Consider the following 6,895-nt stretch of genomic DNA (forward strand, 5'->3'; position numbering starts at 1 on the left):
TATGAAAGAATTTAACTAATCAAGTGAAAAAATGTTTTAGTAATTAAGGATTTAGTTAAATTAGTTATTAAGAAATAAATTAAATAAGTACTATGATATAATATTTTATTGAATTAAATTAATTAAAGGTTTAGGGAATTAATTACATAATTTAATTAATTATGAATAATCATGTATTGATAATTAAGCAATTAATTCAATTAGTTAACTTAGTAAAATTTAGGATGTATTTAAAATTACTAAGGATTTATTAAATTAATTAAATGTTTAGTAATTAAGCAATTAAATAAGTTAGTAATATTATTTCATTTTTAAAATATTTAAATAAATTAAGACGTTAATGAATGAGTTAAATAAATAATTTATTTAATTAAGTAATGTAATGTGTTATAAGTAATTAAGCAATCAATTAAATTTGTAATATTATAAATAAATAATTACACTAATGAAATGAAAAAATGTTTGAGTACTTAAGCAATTAAGTAAATTAGTAATATTATTTAAATTTAAAAATATTTAAATAAATAAAGGTGTTAATGAGTTAATTAACTAATTATGAAGAATCTTGAATAACTAATTAATCAATTAATTAAATTAGTAAAATTTAAAATTGTCTAAATTAATTAATGTTTTATTAAATAAAATAAATAATTGAATCAATCAAATGAAAACATGTTAGTTATACTTAAACAATTAACTAAATTAGAAATATTATTTAATTTTAAAACTATTTAAATAAATTAAGGTGTTTAGTGAGTTAATTTAATAATTTATTTAAGGTTTAGAATTTAATATAATATGTTGTAATTAGTAATTAAGTAATTAATTAAATAAATAATATTGTATAATATTATATTTATTTGATGTATTCCTCCCACTTTTAATAGACTAAATTTCTATTGGATGAAGGGTTGGTCACGTGAATTGGTTTACAACTGAAAGTTCTATGGAACATATAAGTTAAAACTTTTTTATTTTCTCAAATTATAACTTAGATTAACATTCTAAGTTTTGGTGTTAATATTGGAGAAGTACATGGCCTGCAGAAGCTAAAGTTAAGGCTTTTTACCATGGCTGGAGATTAGATGCTTATAACAGTCTCAACTTTAGGTCCAAAAAATCTTATTTGTTCAAGATAATTCTTAGAAACGTTATTTAGCATAGAAAACTGATGAGTAGAGCTGTCAACATGGGTTGGCTCCGCTTAGCTCGGCCCAAGCCCTTGTGGGTTGAGAAAATATGAGTTGGGTCGGGCCAGTCCATTTTTATATGGGTTATCAAAATCTCAACCCAACCCACCTCTTGTTAGCCCATGGGCTGGGTTGAGTTAGCCCATTTTTATTTTTTTTAAAACAAAAAACTCATTTTTATAATTCTACTTAACAAATTTTCCATTAATAAAATTGTTCTATGATTTAATTCATAAATTGAATAATAAAAACATATTACAAATAAACAAATTACACTAAATATAAAAAAATAAATAAATTACATAATAAAGTTTAAATATTTAACACAAGCTACTATCCCATAAACATAAGTATATAACCAAATACTAAAAATTTCAAAACTCATTTATATCCTCCTCAATCCTCATTCTCAACTAAAACATTAAATCTTGTTTAAAGAGCAATGATGTCTCAAGGTCTGAATCATTATCAATTTATCATTTAATATTCATTACCATAAAAGAAAAAGAAATAATAAGTTTTAATATAAATTAAAATTTTTAATTTGACAAGTAAAGATTAAAGACATTGAAATATTATAAAATAAGTAATACCATTGGTAACTAAATTATTAATTTTACATAGTTAAATACATAAAATTATTAAATTAATTAAATTTTTTTTCTGCCCCATAGGGCTGGCCCGCCCCAGCAAACCTCAACCCACTGATTTAGTGGGCTAACTCATTTAGGCCTGATTTTAATATGGGCCTAAATTTTTTAACTCACCCCACCTCATATTTAATAAAAAATGGGCTGGGCTAATGGGCCATACCCATTTTGACAGGTCTATTGGTGAGTAATCTTTTGTCAATTATAAAACATAATTTTGAATGTGATTCTAAAGTCTGCTGTATAAAGCTATTCCTAGCATACAACAAACTTTAAAATCACATTCAAGATTATGTTTTATAATTAATTGAGAAAAGATTACTCACCAGCTTTTCATTATCAGTAGCATTTTTGATAATTATTTTAAAGAAATGAGGTTTTTTGGACATAAAGTTAAGGTTGCTATGATCATATCTCTGACTACTCTAAGAAGTCATAGCTTTAGCTTTTGTACACCACTTCTCCAATATTGAAGCTATAGCTTAGATTGTTAATTTAAAGTTTAATTTGAGAAAAAAATAATTTATCGATAAAATTTTTTATTGAAAAATATCGAGAAAATTAGTGACGAAATTTTCCAATTACCGACTAAAAAATTGATTGACCGAATAGACCTTTGCCAATGGAATTATTGACAAAAAATTTGATCTGTAAATTATCAACAAAATTTTCTATTATCAACGGATTTGCTTTTACCAACGACGGCATTTGCGACTGAATACCGACAAAAATTTTCGTAGGTAATGCCCTGTTTTTTGGTAATGAATTCCACATAAGGTCTTGGAGCTTTTAAAGCCCAAATCATGCTAGGCTTTTTTTGAATAATAATAATAAAAAGAGGAAGACAATTGTTGTAATTGGTTTTCCTCCTTTCTTATAGTCCTCTTTTCAACACACCATTCTCCCTATTGTCCAATAAAATGGACAATCTTGGAAAAAGGAAAACAAGGTATGGGCATGGGCATTAAATCTCTTATAGTATTTTTTGAGGCCTTTCGAGGCAATGGGATTTGGTGATTGGGAAATCACCTTCGATTGCTTCAAATCCTAGAATATTTGGGATTTGGATTATCCGTTTTAGTATAAAAATCAATGAAGAAAAAAAAAGGGGGGAGAGGTGTTTTTTGCAAGCAAACAAGAAAAGAAAGAGTTAAAGAACCTAAAGTCTCTAACATTCAAATTCACCTTGCATTTCTTTAGCAAAATTCTCACACCACCTTTTATTAGTAACACCAAATACAATATCATCAACATAAATTTGAACAATAATTAAATCAGTCTCATTTTTCTTAATAAACAATGTATTATCTACATTTTCCCTAAAGTATCATTTTTCAAGTAAAAACTTAGAAAGTCTTTCATACCAAGCTCTAGGGGCTTGTTTTAGTCCATGGAGAGCTTTATGCAATTTATATACATGATCAATTTTATCAAACACTTCAAAACAAGGGGATTGTTCAACATAAACCCCTTCTTGCATAAAGTCATTAAAAAATGCACTTTTAACATCTATTTGAAACAATTTAAAATGCGTAAAGCATGCACAGGCAAGTAAAAGTCTAATGGCTTCTAATCTAATTATTGGAGTAAAGGTTTCATCATAATCAATACTTTCTTTTTGATTATAGCCTTAAGCAACTAACCTTACTTTATTTCTTACCACATTTCCCAACTCATTCATCTTGTTCTTAAATACCCATTTTCTACCAACAATTGGATGTTTTGTAAGCTTTGGAACTAAGGTCCAAACCTTGTTCCTTTCAAATGGGCCCAACTCGTCTTACATAGCAATCATCCAACTTTCTTCCTTTTCAACTTCCTTAAAGTTCCTTAGTTCCATTTGTGATATGAATGCTAGAAACTCACAAGCTTTCCCTAATCCCTTTTTAGTTTTGACACTTTTCGAAGGATCACCAATGATGAGATCTTGAGAATAATTTCTTACAAATCTCTAGCTTTTAGGAAAATCATTGTATTGTTCTTCAATTCTTTGCAAGTCTTCTAATGGTGGTTCACCATCATCTTTCTCCTTCGAGCTTTCTTCATCATTTTCTTTGTTGTCTAAGCTCATATTTTTCATTTTCTTCTTAATGTCATTTGCATCATAATCATCAAGCACTACCTTTCTTTGTGTAGCATTAATCTCATTAAAAACAATATGAATTGACTCTTCTATGACTAGAGTTCTTTTGTTAAACACTATATATGCTTTAGAGTTCAATGCATAACCTAAGAAGATTGCCTCATCACTCATAGCATCAAATTTTCCGAAGGTGTGTTTTCCATTATTTAAGATAAAACATTTGCATCCAAAACTCCTTAGGTGAGAAATATTTGGTTTTCTTCCTTTGCAAAGCTCATAAGGAGTTTTAGAAATCATGGCTTTAATGGAAACTCAGTTTAGAACATGAGCTGCAGTATTTACAGCTTCAACCTAAAAATTTTTTGACAAGTTAATTTCATAAAGCATTGTTCTTGTATTTCTTTTAAAGTCCTATTCTTTCTTTCAATAACTTTATTTTCTTGTGAAGATCTATGAGCAGAAAAATTATGATCAAAACCATTTTCACTACAAAATATTTCAAAATTATTACTTTTAAATTCACCACCATGATCACTTTTAACATTAATAATGGTAAGGGTCTTTTCATTTTTAACTCTTTTACAATGTTTAATAAAAATTGACAATACATCATCTTTATGAGCAAGAAAATATACTCATGTATATCTAGAGTAATCATCAACAATAACAAAGCCATATAACTTGCTTTCTAGACTAGCAATAGTGATTGGTCCAAATAAGTTAATATGCAATAGTTCAAGTGGCCTAGAAGTTGATATGACTTTCTTATATTTGAAAGAACTTTTAACTTGTTTCCCAACTTGGCATGCATCACATGTAACACCCCGTACCCTCGTATAAGGGCCAATACAATCTCATCGACAAGACGAAGGGTTGATGGACATAAATTGAAGTGCAAAAGAAAAGTGATAGGCGAAAGGAACATTTTGAAATAAAATATTTCATACACGAGGAAGTGATAATTAAATAATAATATTTTATCGAGGAAGTGGATTTGGACAAAGTACAACACTTTGGGACCTGAAGAGTCACGTAAAAAATTTTAAAATAAAGTATTATTTTATTAATAAAATAATATTAAAATATTAATATTTTATATGTGATCAAAATTAGTCATGAAGAAGAAGTATATGACTAATTTAAGTGGGAGAGAAGAAGCAAGAATGAATTTTGAAGAAAAACAACATAAACGGGGCCCACGTGCCCTTATTAAACAAAAGATGAGCGGGTAAACATATATTTTAATATTATGACGATATTTTGGTAAAGTATAAAATTGATATTTTATTTGTACACACGTAAGGGAAGAAAGATAGAAGGAAATTGGAGTTTAAAGGAAATGATTGAAGGACCAAATTGTAAAAATGAAAAGTTTGGTGGAACAAGGGGTAAATAAGGGAAAAGTTGAGGACTTTTGTGCAATTACCATATTTGAAGCTAAGTGGACATTAACTAACTAAAGGAAGTTAGATTATGTAAGACAATAAAATGTGCATGTAAAATTCACTATTACATGCAAGTGAAGGCATGCAAAAAGGAAGAAGTTAGTAGGGAACATATAGGGGCGCCCATCATGTGAAGTGAAAAGGTATGATAGGCTTAAACTTGTTTGCATGCAAAATGATTGGTGCATTAAGTGGCCTAATGAGAAAAGGGACACATGGATACAAGTGTCTTGAATATTTTGAAGGATGACTTAATAAAATATAAAATAAAGTTGGTGCATGAAAGGTGATTGGAGGAATAAGGCAGCGGATGAGTTAAATAATAAAAGAAGATTAAATGGGAAAGTATAGTGAGGATAGATATTGGACCAATGGATAAGGGAGAAAATTGGTGCATGAAATACCATTGGGTGGCAAGGTGGCCAAATAAAATAAAAGGATAAAGGATGCATGAATTTTGATTGGCTTAAGAGAGTGGCCAAATGAGAGTAAGGCAAAACTTGTGCATGAAGTGTGATTGGCCTAATGGGTGGCAATATAAAGGTTAAGTTTCAAGAGTGAAAAGGAAAGGGGAGAAGCATTTTAGAGAGACTTGGGGGGGCGATTATAAGAGAGGAAAAGAGAGCAAAAGAAGTTGAAAGGATCCACCCGAGAGGAAGAAATAAAAGGAAGACAAAGAGAGAAAGGAAGAAAAAGGCTCGAGTTGCACTAGATCAAGAGAAAACCGTGAGATTACCTTCTCCATTTTTGTAGCCTGTGCTATTCTAGCAACTAAGAAATCTCCAACACTTAAGAGAAAGAGCCAAGGAGTGTGTATGGGGTGTAGAGCATAGTTTTGTGATTCAAGCAAGGAAGGTAAGGATTTTGATTTTTAGTTTGAATAATCCTTGCAAATAGGTTGATGACTAAGGGAGGTGTCTTGTGGCAGCAAAGATCGACTTGATTGGAGGAAGTTTGGTGACATGTAAGCCATTCAAAGCCGTGGATGCATGGTGGATGCTAAGTGAAAGGAAAGTGGTAAGCTTTACACTATGTTTTTAAGCTTACGGTTAGTTAAAAGTTGTGAGAAATGATTGTGTGAATGTTGGTAGCTTGGTGGGTGAAACTTTGGAAGAATATTGAGGTTGCATGCAAGGTCTAAATCATCACAAAGGTAAGGCATGCAATGTGAAATGATGGTAGGACGTTTTGAGTATCATTAAGAAACAACTATGCTAGTTAAGAGTTAAAAATGCTATGAATGAAAATGGTGGATATGAGTAGTTGTGAAAAGTTAAGAATGTGGAGAATGTGGATATATGATGAATAGAAATTAATATCATGTTTAGTGTAGTATGTTAAAAGTGAATATGGTTATTGAAAGAAATCTAACATGCATGAGCTATTTAGAAATATTGAGTTTGCTTGGTAGGTTATACGGGAGGATAAAGATAAATAATGTGAATTTGCAAATAATTAAGTAAATTGGACGTGATTGTTGCTACCATGTATATACATGGTTAAGGTTATGAAAATATAAGATGGATT

This window comes from Theobroma umbraticum, unplaced genomic scaffold, assembly GCF_002168275.2.
Source record: "Theobroma umbraticum cultivar Fairchild unplaced genomic scaffold, ASM216827v3 scaffold_44.0, whole genome shotgun sequence".
NCBI lineage: Eukaryota > Viridiplantae > Streptophyta > Magnoliopsida > Malvales > Malvaceae > Theobroma > Theobroma umbraticum.